This window comes from Aptenodytes patagonicus, chromosome 5 (genome assembly GCF_965638725.1).
Source record: "Aptenodytes patagonicus chromosome 5, bAptPat1.pri.cur, whole genome shotgun sequence".
In the NCBI taxonomy this organism is placed as follows: Eukaryota; Metazoa; Chordata; class Aves; order Sphenisciformes; family Spheniscidae; genus Aptenodytes; species Aptenodytes patagonicus.
In genome coordinates this window covers 21274739-21294095 of record NC_134953.1, presented here as the reverse complement: position 1 = coordinate 21294095, position 19357 = coordinate 21274739, and the positions used below count along the sequence as shown (strand labels likewise).

Here is a 19357-nt window from a genome sequence, read left to right as displayed (position 1 = left end):
CCTTAATAAAGGACAAGTGCATTCAGTGGGAGAGAAATTTCCCAAGGTTGCATAACTGAACTGTGGCATGCTGAAGACACAGTATAGACTGCTAAGAGAAGTTAGCCATCCCAAAACCACAGTGACAGGCCAAATTCTTTCATAATTTTCCCATTAATTTGTTCAACTTTTATTGTAATTAGAAATTGCTCGCTTTAGGCCAGCAAAAATATTCAGAACTTTTCTTACGGCAAAATTACGGAAAAGCAAATCAGATAGTGGGACGTTTAGCTCCTGTTTTTAGGCTGAAAAACATAGCGCATATCTGGTTATGTTTTTTATCTTAATGCATTGTCCCTGCATACTATTCTTGACTCCATGGTATATAAATTCTTACTTCTGTAACAATGCAAATTTGTTGACAGGATGATAGGTTAAAGTTTATCTTTCAGGCTGCTTCCCTTGCACCAGTCAGAAAAATCTAGTTCTGTCAATTTATGTCCCTTTCAGTGCTCAGTGAGGCGAGGAAATGGAGTGGAGTGCCAGAATGTGGAAACAATGCAAAGAAAACCTAATGCCAGAACTGAGTATCTGACTCCTAAGCTAAGTTCTGCGTGCCCTCACAAAACTTTGAGATTAATACTGCATATCTCAAAACTGCATTTAAGAAAAACCTTAATTCCAGATGGTGAAAGCATGATTAACGTACTGAAAGTTAGAAGCTTTTTCTTCATCTTTTCTTCCCCGTTCATGTTTATGTATTTTAAAAATGCTTGGGTGCTTTGCCTTTTTTTTTTTTTTGGACACCAGAAAATTCAATTTCATTGGCATTTAAAAATAGATTTCTTATGATAAACACTTGACCAACTATCTGATGTAATCTAAGACATTCAATGCTATCATAGTACACATTAATGAAGGCTGCTTCATTTATTCTTCTGTAGCTTTAAATGAGAACAGACTACTCTATTATCTCCTGCTGCAATGACTGATACAGGAGAATATCTAGCTTGCTACTACTTATACACATAATAAAAGTCCATTAGCACGTATACTCACAGAAGTTTAACTACTTTGATACAATAAACTAAGATCAGGAACTACAGTGCAACAATTGCTGTAACTGTGACCGGTGCTGTGCTGCATTTTAAAGCAGCAAATTAATTAGGCAAATTAAGTCAAAATTACCTACCTATTTCTGCTCAGCTGTAAAAAAACTACCCACAAAACAAAGCCAGACATATTTGATTTATTTCATGGAGTTAAAATTAAAACCTCAAAGGCCAGTACAGCAACTCATGGTACTGCACCATGGCAGAATCAGCCCTGTGGCCGATGTGGTTGCGGTCACTTTAGCTGCCAGCATATACTCGAAACCCAGAGCCCAGTCCTGTTGAGGCTGGTGTTCTCCTTGACTTAAGTGGAAGCAAAATCAGATCACATACTCCTCAAAAAAATGTAATATGCAGAACTGAGGCAAACAGGGAGTAACTGATTTACGGATGACGCAGATACTAACTACACTGGAAAACCCCATTCAAACACAGAAATTGTAACTCACCAGTCATGTCACAACATTGAAGATAAAAATCATGCAAGTCTGAAATAGAAGACAATCAAAATACAAGACAACTTTCTGCAGCATCCATCCCCAACCATTCTGTCAAATACACAAACGGCAATAGCACAAAGCATCTTTATGACAGGAATAAAAGGCTCTTTAAATGCTCCTTTTATTTTTTATTGAATGAACCCACTCTTACACAAAGTTCATGCAACGATGTCTCGAGCTTTAGTACTGCCAAATCGTGTATTTGATTGGTCAACTAAGGCTTGTAAGTCACACGCAGAACAATTTGAAATATTTATTAATTACACATAATTACTTCATGTAGCAAGTCAGGTGGTTGATTAAGACACTGAACTTATTAGTATGTTGAGGTATGTAGTTGTTGGGAAGATTAAAATCTTTTCAATGTTTCACCATAACTGACTGAACGCGTCTCTGCTTCAAGTCACTGTCTGGCAAAACCCAAGGGAGTTAAGAACCAAAGCTACAGACTCCTCCCAGCTACAGTATTAGCATTTTGTGTGGTTGACTCTTCTCACAAAATTAGTAATCTTTACTAACAGGGTTCCTCCCTCCAAGGAAGCACATTGCACCACACCTCCCAATTGTTTTAGAAGTACATACATACAAAGACCATAGTTGAAAAAGATATCATCAGATGTGGCTAGTCCAGAGAAATCTTGTCCCAAATATTTTTCAAGTTTATTCATGAGAAAAGGGTGGAGAAAGAAACCACAGCTACAAGATTCACAAACACAAACTCATTTACAGGTTTGCAAAGCAAATCATGCCACCAGCCTGTCACGTAACCCATAGGAAAATGCAGCTGCAGACTCTCTGGGGATCAAGATACTCACTGTTGGATGAAATTAAATCGCCCAGGTACTACATCAGTTCTTAAAAACTGGTTGGGGTTTTTCCCACTTTTAATCTCTCATTCAGACAGGCACTAGATTAAAGTGAATTAGGAAATAACATGAAGCCAGAGCAGAAAGCAACCAGTTTCTAAACTTTAACAACTTCTTGCACTAACGGGGCAGTTAAGAGCACTGTTCTCATACATTGTTAGTGCCTTGAAATGGACACGGTTGATTACTGGCCATAAAACTAACTGCAGCTCTATCATTTCTTAAATATTTACTAATAAGAGACACCGGGGTACAAAAGCCAGAACTGTGTTCCTGATATTCAGACCTTTCTGTCAAAACACAAATTGACAAAAAGACCTTCTGGTAAAAAACAGTCCAGAAAGCTTTTACACTTTGGTTTTAAAGTACAGATCTGCCTTTTTTCCCCCCTCCTCCAAACACCACCCACTCTTCCAAACAAATAAGTAATCCAGCGTTGCACAGGAATTTTAACTGTTTCCATAACTTCTGTTACCTGCCAAAAAAGTACTTAGCATTACATATACAGGACAGGGTGCCTATGCTACATGCATATTTAAAATATCAACATACATATATATGCACACATATATACAACATATGACTTATGTAATAGTTAACTTTTGTATAGCTATAAAAACTAGAAGCCTTTAAAAGAGGCAGCCTTTATTCTTTGAAGTAACAGCCATGGTTTGAGCATACTTGACTCTCTGGCTCAGATTTACAATCGAGTTACTACAGCTGAACTTCCTGCGTGCCATGTGAGCCAGGCTTGGTTTGGTGTCTCCTTGCGCGCTATTAGCCATGACAGATGCAAGTTCGCAGCGGAAATCCCTTGCATGAAAGGCTAAACTAGGATGCACTCCTTTGCATTTGCTGCAAGTACAGTCGCACAGATCTCTGCAGCAGTCTCTGCAAGAGTTTGGCTGATGCGGGTGCTGTGACTGAAAGCCTGGCTCCTTTCAAGAGTTGTGTAACTTTTTATTTTATTTTTAATTTTAAGCTCTTAGTCTGTCAACCCTTCCTCACTCTGCACAGTATTTCTTACCACAAATAATGGCCCTGGTTTCAGTGGGACCTTTGAAATACTCATCTCGCGGTAGAAGTAATTGCACAATACAAGCTGGTGGGGACATTTTCAGCATATTTGTACAACTTCATTTATTTAGTTATTAGGACCAGGTCTTAAAACAACAAAAACTTTCTCTAGCATTTGTTTAAATAAACAATCTATTCTACATATCAGACTATTTATAAATATATGATATGCAATTACTGTGTATCAGTAAAATCCCTAGGATAGTTGTAGTTATTTTGGCAAAAGAACTTATACATGTTCCCCTGAGTAAATTGCATGGCAGCATAAGCCTGCTAGTAGGGGAGGCGTAACAATTCCATAAAACAAAAGTGCATTTAGAACAGTTTAACAAACAAGGGGAAAAATATCTGTGGGACTTACAGGGTGGAAGCTAACAAAAATATTATCTTCAACAATAGATACTACACATTTTTCCACTGATTTTACAACTAAACCCAGCACGCTGCAGCTTCTGACACCTTTAATGCTCAGAAACTACTTTTGACAGCATTTTTTGATTTGTGATGGGTGGTTCGTTTTTGCATTGTTATGGGCTGAGTGAAGCCTCGAGGCAGACATGCAGCCCTGTTGATAACATGCGTATTTTCCAACCCCGTGATAAATTTCCCATAACTGCTGGCCTGGAACATGACTTTCAGCAACTTGACTGTTTCACATTTGGCTAAAGCAGCATCAGTCCATCTGACATAATAGCTCCATGACTATAGACGGAAGACAACCGTTTTCAGAACTGATTAGTTTCAATGCTCAACTTCAGACTCCTATTTTCAGAAAATACTGACTTGCTTTCAGAAAGCCAAATCTCCCCTAACAGATTTTTTCAAGCTGAAAACCAAAGTCAGAAATTACTTTTGCAAGGTGCAGCTGGAATTTGAATACTGATGTCAACAGTGCTGTTTGTTACAGCTTAGGAGAGGTTTTATTTTGTATGTAAATCCTAGTAAGCGTACATATTTCAGTACTTTTTCATCACTACCACTGAGGTCTGTGCTGTTTTCAAAGCCTAAAAAAACTTGCCTTTCGCAGCGGCAAAGGAAATGACATGAGAAGAAAAAACACAGCCAGTGTATATCAGCAATTAATTCCATCCACAACTGTCCAGCTGTTTGCACACAGAGGAACCGGCCTGTTTCCTCTCTGAGCTTTTGCCGCTGAAAGCTGATACCGCCGCGCTTTCAGAGACGTGGGCTGTTGGTAACACATTAGGAATGCGCGCGAGATCGCACGGAGCTGAAGAAGAAGAAATGAAATCCAGACCAGCGCGCCGCGTATCTGTGTTATGAGGATAAAGTTATCTGGGGGAGAGGGCAGCGGGAGGGGGGGATGGGGAGCTGCCGGCAAAGCCAGGCTCAGCGCACAGGATGGACACGACTGTCACTTACTGGCAGAGACAAGGTGGGACAGTCTCGGAAACCCATGTGTCTATATCAGCTCTGCCAAGATGTTTTCACATTGGCTGATGCCAAACAGGTAGATCTGGGGGCACTTCACAAAAGCCATTACTTTTACTTGGGATCAGCGCTTTTACAATGAAGTTGCTGGATGCTTGGCTCCATCCATACTAGAGTAAGACTTATTGGTAAGTAATTACTACTTTTTTGTAATTATTACTTATTGGTAAGTAATCTTCCCAACACCTGCAGCCCTGAAGCTCCAGAACTTAAGGCAGAATTCAGCCCTTTAGAGTCTTTCTTATGAATATAATCCCCTCATGCCACCCTTGGGATTTCAGGAAAGGCACAGAGTACGTAAAAGGAGGATGCTATGGGTAACATCTACAAACCCCACCCCGCCAAGTGCCTGGAAATTTCATCTCACTCTGGAATAAACTCACCAGGCTACACGCACAGCTCATCTTTTTCCTCTAACATATTTAAAAAACAACATGTATTTTTTTCCTCCCTTAACCCAAGCCAGCCCCCATTTAAAAATTCCAAATTATCCATATGGATTCTTTTTTGCTGGGTAAAGCCACACACAGCAACTCTTCTAATATATATTACGGGCATTTTTTCTTCAGCTCCAATACCACCAGTGAAAAAGAGCTCCTTTGACCTTTATTAACACCTTTTGATTTGCTGGACAACTCAACCAGGGGCAACCTCTCAAACTGCACAGGTATGCAGAAGAATAACACTAATAAGAAAATACTTGCACCTGACAATTTTCAAGACCAGTACCTAAGGTAAGAAGTAACTATCGAAGGGCTATCCCCCTTACAAAAAGGCACGCCGAGGTACCATCTTGCGTATTTTGCTGAATAAATTGGGTTTGCTAAAACTACAGGCTTGTGTACCAGTGTGTGGAAAGAAAAGCATTCTACAGAAATAAGACTGTGATATCGTGTTCATACAGTAATGAAACAAACATGAGAACAATATTCTTTTACCAAACAAGATTGATGAAATGTTTAAACATTACCTTTTTAAATATGGATCTCTCAAGTTTACACCTATGCTTCAGGAAGATTGGTATCATCTCTGAAACACCTACACAAGCACGCAGCGTTATCACTAGGAAAATACAAAAGTAGAGGACTGGACTTTCAGTAATTTACAGTTTCCCAAGGAAAGTAAATCCAAATCCTATGGTTGACTGGAAAGTATGAATTTGTACGAATGGCTTAAAATACCTTCTCTTTTTACTCCCTTGGAACCAATGACTCAGTAACAGGTAAACAGAAGCAGCACAATTTTTTTTTAAATCAGAAGTATAGCACAGTTTAGCCTGCAAGTAATCTCACTATATTGTCACAGGAATAGTTCCACTGCTGCTTGAAAGCAAGAACAGCACTCATCATTCTTCCCGTAATTTCACTTTTAGCTACTCAACATCGGGCAAATCCATTGGGGGATGATTTCTTTCATAGCTTACTGTCTGCCACAGCAAAACCTGACTTTCTCATATATTAGAAACATACACAGAAAGTTTCTGTATGTGATCAATCCAGTTTTACACTGGGTAAGACGGCATGGGGGAGGAGGGAGGTGGAAGCAAGGGCACACAGCAGCAGTTGCACTGAGCAGCCCCATTACCTCCAAGGCACATAGGCCAGCTCTCCAAGACTGTTCTTTTCACACGAAGTGCTGCAATACAAATAACAACATTATTATTATTTATTACTTATACATTACTTAATACATCATTTATCCTAAATATTGGGCAATACAAGGCAACACTATATTTAAAGAGCAAAACAATGTGAAGTTTTTAATCTAAAAATCCCAGAGAGATTAAAGGCTTTATTAGACCTACCTCAAAATCTAAGATATTTCAGCAAACTAAGGAATGGTGACAGTGCTGTAGCTGCCCCTCAAGAAATTGTGTAGCTTAGAAATGACTCTCACTCCACCCACAGTTATTAGAACGGGTATTAAATCAATAGCTATCAATTTCAAAATTGTTTCTCAGGCTCAGTTTTCAGTAATACTTTGATAGAAGGCTGCAAAAATATTGATAGGTGTTAAAAGTGACATCAGTAAGATTTCACTGCATCAGTAAAACTCGGCTGAACACTACAAATAGAAACCATTCAAGTGAATCTTGCAGGTGCATGTATGCCAACTGGCTAACCAAACACAACTGTTTGCAGGTTAGTCTCTTCTCTTTCTACTTTTTCCTCTCCAAAGCAAAATTCTTTCTTGTGCAGCAAACCTATCCAGATCTGTGCATCGCTTAAAAACATGGAAGATGTGTCCCAGAAATAAATACCACAATTCTTCTGCTCTTAAGGATTTAGCATTTAAATTCAGGCACGATGCTTCAAGGCTGGAGATAAATTTAAGTGACTAAGGCTAAAATTCAGATGCAGAGAGGGCTCCAAGCCTGCATACCACTTACATCCCAAAATAGACTTATGGGTGAGTAGCAGTGAGGTTTTAAGTGGTGCATAGCTCTCAGATTTGCTACACAGCAAAGAATTTCACACTAAAAGAATGCAAAAGGGGTTTCGAAAATCCCTAGTTTTCACATTCAGCTGTAGCAGAACGAAGTTGCATTTACTCATGCTGAGAAAGTGCCCACATGAATGAACAGGCAATACGTATCACATACGTTGGAATAATTACTGAAATATGGAAGGTGCTTGATAGTGCCTAGAAATACTTACATTACATAATGGTTAAGGATAAATAGCACCCATATGAACCTACAAGATGAGTTCAGTGCGTGAATTACCACATTTCATACTTTATCGTTAAATAATTTGAGTCACTTAGGATGATTTAAATTTTTCTCTCTCCGGAATTTGAATCAGGAACAAAGTCACCCAGTATCTAAAAGTTCCCAGTCTGAAAGGAAAATTCCTAAGTCCTAAAGTAATAGTTTTCATTTATCATTCATATTACGTATGAACTACTAAAACTTAACACCTTCAACATTTGTGTTCATTAATCCATTAGGTCCTAGAGTGTTATTCTTTTTGCCTAACTTTAGATATTTACATAACATTTTAATTCATTGCCTAATTAAAGTCTCTCTCTCGGATGAAGTGAGTCATTTTTTAGACTTCATTGGCTGCACTGTAAACTTACACTTAATGTGCAACAGGGGCACATAAGTCACAAGCAGACATCCATATTGCAGACATCTCAAGTTATGCAAGACACACGCTACTCTAAAATACTAGCAAGCTACATGCAAGACCGAGGAAACACATAAGAAGAAATCACTTAGCTATTTTAAATACCAAGGGGAAAAAAAATGGCAAATGGTGGATTTAAAAACAAGAGCCTACTCATTCAATTTTTGCGATCCACACAGCACGATGGGTAGTACATTTTGACGTGTTTTTTCCATGCATCTCACTAGCTTCAGAGGCAAAGGGGTCTTTTACATTGCTCCAGTCAACAAGCCATATTACATACTAACTTTCTGCACTACAATACAACACAGTATGAAATGAGTACCTAGCAGTACCAAGCAAATACCAAGACCTGGCAACAGTAGTGTGAATGTAGACTAAAATATGCTGTGAGAAAATGTCACAAAAATGGCACAAAAAAGATTTCAGAATACAAAGTGCAGGAGCTGCTAACATAACAAACGTTAAGTGAAAATACATGTCTGATTCCTTAAAAAAATATAAATAAAAAAATGTCAACATGCAGGGAAGAGAGGAGGAGGAAAAGTGAGGGGAGGAGGAACAGGGGAAATGTAGATTTAAATTTTATTGGGTTTGTGATCAAAATACAAATTTGCTTAATTAGGAAAACGTCTGTCCATGGAGACTACTATAAAGCAAACTAGTTTAAGAGGAAACGGTGTTTAATGAGTTCCATAAAAGATTTTTAAAGCAACGATAATGCTTTCCCTCCTGCTCCCAGTAAATGCTTGAAGCTAATGTACATCTCAAAGACTGTCTTCTGTATTTTATTATTGCTGTCAAGAAAGAAAAAATGAGCCAGAGTTAGCAAATGCATTACACAACTCACACTTCTGGACCTCAATGTGGTACTACAGTCTTTACATTTCAATGTTAGCATGACATGTAAATAAGCAAAGTACTCCTTTATACTAGAAAATCTTTAACAGTCCATGTTGAAAGCTGAATCAAAGCAACAACAAATCCCTGACATCCATCAGCCCACTACAAGCATCTTGCTATACTCACTGCAATACATAGGTTACAGCTGATCTGAAATCTATTTGGTAAAAGCTAATTTAAACTCACCTCCGTATACCACAGCTAGATCTTCTGGGGCATGATTCATGGCAAACATGCGACATTGTAAGTTATGGTGAAGATGAAAAGATTTCTGAATACTTTTCTAAATCATGCAAGCTTATCAGTACCCACCTACAAACATATGCTTTCTTCCACATGACATAATGTGTGCAAAATAATAACGGTGCAAACTTGATGTTTTATGCTTCAAAGAAAAAAGCATAAATTTATCTCCCCAAAGCCTGGAGGACAAATCAGGTAAAAAAAAAAAAAATTCAGTGGAAGTAACCTGACTTCTTTGGTAACCTTTCCTCATTTTGAGATTCCTTAGTACAAAACCGGTATATAGCTGACAGATGCAGGAGAAGGCCTTTCGGCTTGGTCTAGTGTAAATCTGTTTCACTTCAAAGCTATTTGACCATCATTAAGGTATTAAAATTTTTTACACAAATCAGCGTTGAGGTTTTTCTCCCCCGTTTCTTTTCAAACACCCACAGGTCATCAGCAACTTTATATACAATTGGTGAAATGCAACTTCTTCTGGCTTAGGATAAGTAGCTGAAAAAAACTCCTCACAGCACACAGCCTTACGGCTTTGTGCAACTGTTTACTCCTTCAAGGGAGACATCATTGCAACAAGCGTATCAAATACTTTTTTCTCTTAATCAGGTCTTTTTCTCTTTTGCAGAAAATGAAGTTTGTAAAATGCTCATTTCCTCCTTCAGTTCATAAATTCATACACTTATGATGAACTTTGAGGAAAACACTGATGTTTAATTCCAATGCAAACTTTTTACACCAAAGAAACTTAAAATGTATTCAATCCATACACAAAGTTAGACACCTTAAAGAGGCTGTACCCATGGAATAACTCGCACGAAGCCACTATTAGTCCAAAGAATCTTTTTTCCTGAACCTTTGTATCTGATGCCAGGAAGACACTACACCTTATTCACTTTGTATGCTCTTATCAAGAGGTGTGCGTCATCAGCAATGTAAAAAAAGCCACATGCATTGACATGCATCAGACTGAATCAGTTACGAAGACAGGAGAAAATTCAGGCTTGGCAGATTTCATAGGAGTCTACTTACCAACCATACCACATTCACCACAAAGCAAGCTTTACCTACATCTTGTGGTCAGAACCTGACCAAAACTGAACATTCACATCTAAATTAATGTACGTTGGCAGTCACAGATTTTGACTACATACGGGTCATTTAGTGCGCTTGATGCAATACAGTTAATTTCAGTCCACTATTTCTTATGATCTAATTGTTTATTGACATCTATCTAATTTAACAAAAAGTTACGTTGCAGTATAGTATACTGTTTCTGGTTATTAACTATATTCTTCACAAAGTTACATAATTACAGAACAAACAATTGCTTTTTTGCATTTTACATTTCAATTCCATTTCAATTCTGCAAGCTGCAGGGAAGGAAAAAGAAGAGACCCAATTAACTGCACGTCCACCATAACGCTAAAGACCATCTATTTGAAATGTACATGTGCACTTTTCTCAAAACATGAGATAAACAATATATGCACATGTTTACCAATTCTGTGGTTTTTATTTGTTTCTAATCACACATACCAACTTGTCTGTACAGACCTGCTGGTCTGTGGTACCCTGACTATTTCTGGAATGCTTTTAATGTATCAAAATTGTGTTTGCCTATTTTCCTGCCTTTGATCCTGAGTAACAGATCACAGTTGCCAGATCAGTATTGTCACATGCAGCTACCTTAAGATCTCTTGGGCAAACGTTACCTACTCCTGGCAATTTGCTACCTCTAAAAAAATCTCTTCTACCAACATTTCAATTTGAGACCAATTCTCAAAATACCACCTGTGGAGCAAAGTTCCTGCACGAGAATCTCTCAGGAAAGTCCACTTGCATACAAATGACTTAGCTTTCATTCTGCGCCTTATCTTCTCTGAACACTTCTTTTACACTTCAGTCATCTGTCAGCTCTCCAGTCTGTCTGGCAGGACGTCCATTTCTGATGTACTTGAAATGATTCAATTTAAATGATTTATTGCAGGCTCTCATATCTTTAGCAAATTCTTTCTCAGAATATCTTTTGGCCAGACTTATTATATTTTAATTTGCAAGAGGGTTTTTTTTTTTCCCTTTCTATTTTCTTTGGACATAACTTCAACTTTTGAAAGATGTCTCCTTGTTTCTAAGAGATTCCTTAACTCTGCTATAAACCCCTCCTTGCCTCTTAAAAATAAAAAGTAGCAACCAAAAAAAAAAGAGGAAGTCTTTGATAGGTGGTATATACTTTATCCAACTTTTAATTCAGACTTTGAAGAGTCGCTTTGCTACCTGTGAACTTCAATTTCCTTATAACAAGCATTCTCGCTTTTATGACTAGCAAAGGCAAAATGCTGGCATGGGAACTGTAGTGTTCAGTTCCCTGGCTCAGATGTTACCAGTGAACTTGCAGTTCAACCATACAAACATAACAATAGCTCAAGCTTCTACTTACTGGGAGCCAGGTAAGAACCCAGCTTTGCTATCCCAGACCCCATATGCCAACGTACTGAAAGTGACACTGATGCCTTCTGAACACAGTGCCTTCTACAGGCTTGAGACCAGTATCAACAGGATTCCTCCTTTGAAAACATTCCTGAAGTTACCTCCTTCCGTACCTTCACAGTAGCAGGTTAGGACTCCAAACATCAAGGTAATTTGTTCAATGTATTATAACCATGATCAGAACGCTCGTGAGTTACAATGTGTTTCATAATACCATGTGTTTCATAATTTTTTTTAATTATTACTTTTTTTTTTAGGGAACACATATTCAGAGACTGCAAACTATGCAAAGGGGTTTGTTTTGTTGTTGTTAAACTGTAATATTTGGGGGCTTGACTGCTTTAGCTTATTAGAAGAATTAACTCAGTCTTAAGTTACAGCCTATGTCAAGAATAATGGTCTATCACCATCCTTACAATTAAAGATGGTTAGCTGAGAATAAACAGATTTGATTCAGCAATCATCAGTCACTGATTTGAGTAGTTGCACTACTGTTAATCCAGAAACATGGATAAATGGAACTTAAAATTAAGAGAACTAATTATAGGTTACTCCAATTACATATATAGACAAAACTTCAAACTGAACCGTTTGACATGAAACCCTACATCTCTCTCTACGTTGAGGTGTAGACACTGGGCAATAGCAGCAACTGTTCACCACTGAAAACAGTTCCCCCCTTGACCAAGACTCTCCCCAGCCTAAAGATGACACAACACAAAACACGTTTCCTAGCACTCCACGCTGATAACCAGCGGAGACTGTACTGTTGGAAAGTCTCAATTAACAGCATAAGTCCTTCAGAAGGAACAGAATTAAGAGAGCATCAGCTGCAAATAACTCTACTGACATTGTTTTAACCTGACATGCCAAGGTATACAACTAAGCCAAATCTTAAAAACTAGTTCCACATTTAACAGATTCTTTTCTATGAAGAGTCACTGGTCATTAGCAGACAGAAAACCCTCATGTTATTACAACTGAACTGTTAAGAAGTAAATCCAGCTTGAGCAGAGGGGAAACAAAAAGCTGTATGTTTATTAAACTGACTTTCTAAATATCAACATTTGCTAAGGAGGTCATCATTACTGAACACAGTTCTATCAGTGAGGGGAAAAAAAAATCCTAAAAACACAGGCTGTTGTTGAAATTATCAAATCAGTATTGAGTGGAGGAGTTTTAAGGCTTATAACTACTTTGGAAAAAGTTCAATTTTTAAACACTTATTCTTCATTTACTCCACTCAGCTTATGAATAAAGCCAAACAAGACTAGGTTGGATAAAAACCCAACAATCTCCACCGTAAAGTCACAGTGATGAGCTGATACACATCTAGCTACATTTTTTTATGCTAACAAAGATTCAGCATTTTTAAGCCATCAAGCACAGACTTACCCCTAAGCTGAGGAGCAATTAAAAAAATTAAGTACAATGTGGTAGAGATAGGGTGACACATTTAAACCCATTTTGTTAACAGTTATAACACTAGCAAAATAGAATGATTTTGCATTTGGAAACAATATTTAAAGATAGATCTGTTCTCTTATTGTTATAAGCTTATTGATTTAAAATATGCCAGTCTGCAATTTGAATGAGCAGTTTCAGCTTTAATTCCAGCATCACATAGAAAGAGCTGAAAATCTGATCACCATGTCACAAGCTACTAAATAATTGTATCAACTCTTTTTTCCAGAGTTGTTGTTCATTAATTCATAATTAACAGGATTTGATAACACAATCTGTACTACTAACTTGTAACAGCCTGCTCATGTCAACTGAAAAAGGACAAGTTTTTTTGTTCGGTGAACTCCAGAGCTCCAGCGCTTCTCTCCCATGCTCGGCAGCACCCACCCCCTACAATTCCTTCTGGAGATGCCCGCCAAGCTCCTCCGACCCCTGCTGCAATCAGAGACTTTACATGAATGCTGTCCTCTTCCTCCTCCTGCCTCGCATGAAACTGCTTTATCACATGGACCGAGGAATTTGACAGGCAATGAGATATAGAAACTTATCTGCTGCCAGCAAACTGCTTCCATGATAGAGGCATCGGAAAGGGAAAGGGAAAACAGTGAAGAGCAATCCAACGCTCATCAACACGTTCCCCGCACTCTTGGCGGGGGGGGAGGAGGGCGGGCAGCACCGAAAATTCAGGATTTTAGCATAATGAAAATAATGCCTTCAAAAGATACACTGGCTGGGAAAGCCAGAATGTCTTTTTCCTAAATGCACAACAGAAGTAATATCTACAGAAATTCTACAGAAATTCTGCACAAACCCAAGGATCAGCAGCATGCCTGAGGAAGCAAGATCTTCACTTCAAGTGCCCTATTCACATTTTAAAAGGCTGCATGAATTTGGATAAGCCTTCCTTACTACTATGAACCTCTGATCATGCCAGAGAAACTCTGGTTTTGGCTCTTTTGAGACAAGACAATCATCAGCTTGGTGCTGAGGTGTCCTGGTTTCGGCAGGAAACATGAGGATACAGAGAACAGCTTCTATTTTGTAATGGCAATCTATGTTGAAAATTACACTGTTTTTAAAATAATAATTAAAACCAAAACACAATCAACAACACGCAACCCTTTCACACGTGTAATAAAGCAACAGAAGCTACACACAAAGCAAGTGCTTTTTCAGGAGAAAGGCAACAACTGTAGAAACGTTGAACTGGATCTCCTTTTGTCATTGTTTTATATTCTCTGATTACTTTAGCTTGCACAATATATATCCCACACTGTATTTCATTTGTTTATGAGTATCTGGGCAGAGCTCCAGCACTTTGATGCAACTGGTCACAGTGAACAGCTCAGTTCAGCATGGGCACTATCACCAGCAGGGAAAGCTGGAGAGGTGGAGGAGATACAGCACCGTTGTCACGTCCAGTACAGGACAGGGTTGAGACCAGCCAAGCAAACAGGAACTGAGTTCCAGAAAGTTTCTTCACCTCAACAGGAAAGAAGAAGTCCAACAAATGAAGGACTCCAGAAAAATACAGTTGTCTTCACGATGAATGTAGTTATCTTTTTCCAATCTGAATGAGAAAAACACAGAGTGCAGATACAGTATAAACAAATATTACCGTCTGCAGCTACAAATATTTAGTGAGAAGATTAAGTCAAAGACTCAGACTTTTCTGCACTGAAACTTCTCATGCTAGGAACAAAAAAAGCTTCAAACTGATTTGCTGTAGAGAACAAGGTATCAGATTACATGGTTTTACGAAACGTGCATAAGTCCAACCGTGTGTTTAATTTTGTTTTTGTTAACAGACTGCAAGACCAACTTCTTTTTACGAATATTTACTGGAAACAGGCATTTAAGGCAGAAATACACTTGTATCACATATTCTGCTTCACCATTCACGCAGACAGGATTATCTAGAGCCACTGACATTTGAAGAGCCCCACCTGGACGACTTAAATGGCCCCAATTAAAAAACTGACCAAAATAAGAAAGTTCACCCTGACCACGGGGCTCAGAGGGGACAATAAAGGCACATTTAACAGGAGGATCCCAGGCCTCTAGGATGCTGAAGTATGGTTCTGTCAGGGCTGGTAACTGACGGAAGACAGAGAATATAAGCTTTCCATGTTTGCATGAAATGCCATATATCGAGGAGTAAACGTTATTAAACAGTTTCCCTTGCTCAAGCCTAAGAAGGGGTGTGCCTAAACAAATTTCGAGCCAATGCTCATCCCAATTCCTCCTTGCTGGACTGGAAGGGTGAGGGCCGGTAGGAAAACGGAGATATACACTTGGTGATGGTAAAATAGACAGATGTGTTGAAAGATGCATTGGGGGCGGGGGGGCAGGAAGCATCAAGAGCATGCTTAAAATAGTCCCACAAACAATATCTAGCCTCTCTCTAAGCTTAGAAAGCCCAGGGGCTCAAAAGCACCAAAACTACAGCAGCCTGGTTAGAAACATGACCTTCACCAGCGCTGCTACAGTCATCCTGCAAAACAGCTATGACCCTGTACTATGTCTGTGTATGTGCGCACAGGGGGGAATGGGACACTAAGGACTGACACTTTAGGTAGGGTAGAGACAAAAAATTTTGGTCAACTCTACATTGGTAATACACAAAAACCACTTTGGTAACTGTCCTACTCTGCCCTACCTTGCCCTCTTCCTCAGTACTATGTGTAAGGGGATTTTAAAAGTCTGATTTCTAGCAAAATAAGTAATGCTAACTGGGGCATAGAAACGTGCATCACATCAGAGAAAGGCATTACCCACTGCTCTTAAAAAGCATTAAAAAACCAACGTTACAAACTTGCTATATCTTAAGAGTTTTGTGAGATGGTTTCAGAAAGTGGCCCAATCAGGCCCCTTGAATGTTTTAACAATTCAAGGTCTGAGCCCTCCTCATATGAGCCACATGGGACAACAGAAGCTGAAGGGAGTGCAGTTTGCCCAACAGCTAAGAGCGAACACTGAATTTTATCTAACCAGGTTAAATGGTTGGGGGCAATGCTGCCAGCCTCTCTGTATTTCAGGGAGAGCTTGGGGTTTTTATTATTATTTCTTAAGAAAAATCAATTCAGGTGATAAATTTGAACACAGATTTAGATTAATCTTCCATCTTACTCTATTTTTGTACCATTTGCTTTTAGACTGTTCCTTAGACAGAGCAGGAAATAAAAAGGCAGTCATTTTACTGTGTTCTCCCATCGTTATACTGCGATGCACCAGATTGGAGTTATTGAATAAGCTCATAAACCCCCAGGTTACATTCTTCTTCATCTGCAGCCTTGCCTTTCAAGTGAGCTCTACTCTTACTAAAAGGATCAGAAACTGTCCTCGGGCATACCCTGTTTTTGAAGATGAAGCCCCAGCTACATTTTATGGAAAAGACCTCTCAGTTTGTACCTTCTCCAAACTGTGTAGCAGGTTTAAACAATTATGCAAGACAGTGGATTTTGATTCCAGGCTCCTCTTACTCAGTCTCAAGTTTTAAAAAAAATGTTTTTCTTTCTGCTAGGGCACTCCTGAAATAAATATTCCAGTGATGATCCAAAAGCATTAAAGAAAAAAGTTACAGCTTAAACAGTGTGACACAGATTACGAATAAAGAAACACTTCCCATATGGAAAAGTTTTAAAAATTTGACATTTCTTTTCAATATGCATTAATCAGAAAGACAGTAGGGAGTTCTGACTGCTTCAGACAGAAGAGAATCAAAACTTTTGGGATATATTACACAAAAGAGCAATTGCAAAGAAGGAAGAACAATCCTATAGTTTTTTAAAACTTAACGATTAACAGTGTTTTCTCAAATGGCTGGGAAAGTCTGCAGTTTGGAGCCAGCCACATGTTACTTATCAATGCTTCAAATACAGGGTGAGTAAGAAAGGCCACGTCTGGTTCCTTTTGCAACAGGGAAAAATCTCTTTTGAAGTCTTTCTGAGGGACTGACGGGGGAGAAAGTGTCAGGAAAAGGATCTGACAGGTTTTGCACAGTGAGGGGCAAAAAGACTTCTGGAGTAAAATCTCTTGTCTAAATTGGGCAAAGAGATAGAAACCTCTCCTTCAGCACTGGAGACGCCAGATAAAAAGTCTGAGACTCCCTTGTATCTTTTTTCCAGCCACACATGAATTCCTTTTTATGCTTTTTGCCAGCTTCTCATCTTACCAGGAGCCTGCAGGAGAGGCCACTCCAGCACCGAAGGGAACGTAGCCATGCTGGGGCTCCATGTACAGCAGACAGTCTCCCAGGTTTCCAAGAAAACAACTTGCATTTTAAACACCCCACGCATCACAGAAGACCTCAATTTAAAGGTGGAAGTGATCACCTGAACAATCTTAAAGCAAAGTCAAAAGACTAAGAAATTACTCTGTTTCTTGAAATGAAAGGCTTTGTTGATGAATGTGTCACTGCCAATATCACTGTTTCGCTCTGGGACAGGATTTCTCTCCTGGGTTTTCAATTCTGTGCAAATAACTAACCTGAGAAGTTCTGCATCGCCTGTAATATAACTGTAATTATCCACCAGCAGGTGAAGAACTAGACACGTTTCATTTTTACCAGCACTGCAAGTTGCTCTGCCCTTTCTTTTAAATTTCTACACTTTTGAAGACACCAATCAAAAAGTAAACATCCATTTTTTTTCTCAATCACAAAGATAAAAAAAAATGCTTGACACAACCAGTCTCTAAAAGCTGTATTAACAGAAGAAATTTGAGAGATTACTTCTATATAAACTGTACTTTTATCTACAGCAAACTGCTTTTGCATGTGTTGCATGAGCAATCTGCACAGCTAAAAATACGCAAACTTAGCATTAACTTCTCAACAGGGCGGAAAGCTCCAGAGTTCACTACATCATCCCTCACAAGCAACAGTTTCATGCACTCTTAGTGGAAGAAGGCAGCTCAGCACTATTCAGTTTGAAGTGCACAGAAGTATGCAGTAAGCTTTTATTAATAAAAGCCACTGTCTTTACATTTTGATAAAGTGATAATGTTTTGACTCCTTTCTTGCTTCTGCCTCATAGCGTTGCAATTGCAAGGTATGTGTAGCATTTCGCAGGTAATATTTCACAGCAAATAAAGGAGAAAAACTTTCTCCAACTCAAAAAAATGCCCCAAAAGGAATCCTAGCCAGGTGTTAGCAACAGGATTATTTTAATATAGTCCTCTTAATTACATAACAGGCATGAAAACATAAGTTGTAACACTCTGTCTTATTTTAATCAAGGACTAGGGAGCTGTAGAAAACACTGGTAGAAAAAAAAATACTTCAGATAAGAGATTAGGCACTAAAATCCCTAAAAGATTGTACTGCAAGAATGTTTGCTGCCTATTATTATAAAAATGAAGACCACAATATATGCTAGCTATACCACAGTAACACTTGTAAGACATAATAGTCAGAAGTGTCTGAAAAAGGTATGAAAAAAACCAGTTCCTCACTTGTAAAATATAGGCTACTGCTCAAGTTTTGCTGTCTTCATACTTCTTCTTTTGCATCTTTAGGAACTGTACACATAATGGTTAAATAACATGCTGAAGTCTGCTAATTACTGTGATGAATGTCAAAGCTGCAAGCAACACATTCACTCATCTTTGGTAATACTTATCATCAGCTGGTCAGCGTACTCAGTTGTACAAATAGGTAACATCCACCTCGCTGTGTCTGGAACTTGCAGGACACCTCGATACCCTTACACATAAGAAGTTCCATTACATATTTAGAGCAAATATTATGCAGTATTGTTCAGACTCTTGCACGCACACCAAAGCTAAGGTACAATTTCATCTCACAAAAGTACTTTGCACAACATTAATGAGATTAATGTTATTGTGTTGGGGTTTTTTGTCTGTGCTTTTAAATAAAACCAATTTAAAGTGGCAGTTTGCTGATTCAGTTCCCCTCTTCCCCCTTAAAATCATTACACTAAATGACGAGCAAGAACACAGCCAAGAATTCAGACAGTAAAATGTTTTAGGTACCTTGATTTTTTCCACAGCTCTCCTCACTCTAGTAATGTAGTTGACCTGTAAAACAGAAGAAAGATTACTGACTCCTGATAGGCCTTTCAATATTACTGGAATATATTGTACACTTAAAACTTAAGACAGCATTAACACAACATTTAGTT

The 19357-nt window shown here is 38.6% G+C and overlaps 1 protein-coding gene across 5 annotated transcripts in view; it reads right to left on the bottom strand.

Moving 5' to 3' along the window:
- Window positions 1-19357, bottom strand: part of ADD3 (adducin 3) — a 116951-nt gene that overhangs the window by 50078 nt on the left and 47516 nt on the right. For all 5 annotated transcript variants that reach the window (XM_076338977.1, XM_076338978.1, XM_076338976.1 and 2 more), the window contains one exon: window positions 19209-19253. The gene's annotated coding sequence lies outside the window, so the exon portion shown is untranslated. The remainder of the gene's footprint in view (window positions 1-19208; window positions 19254-19357) is intronic.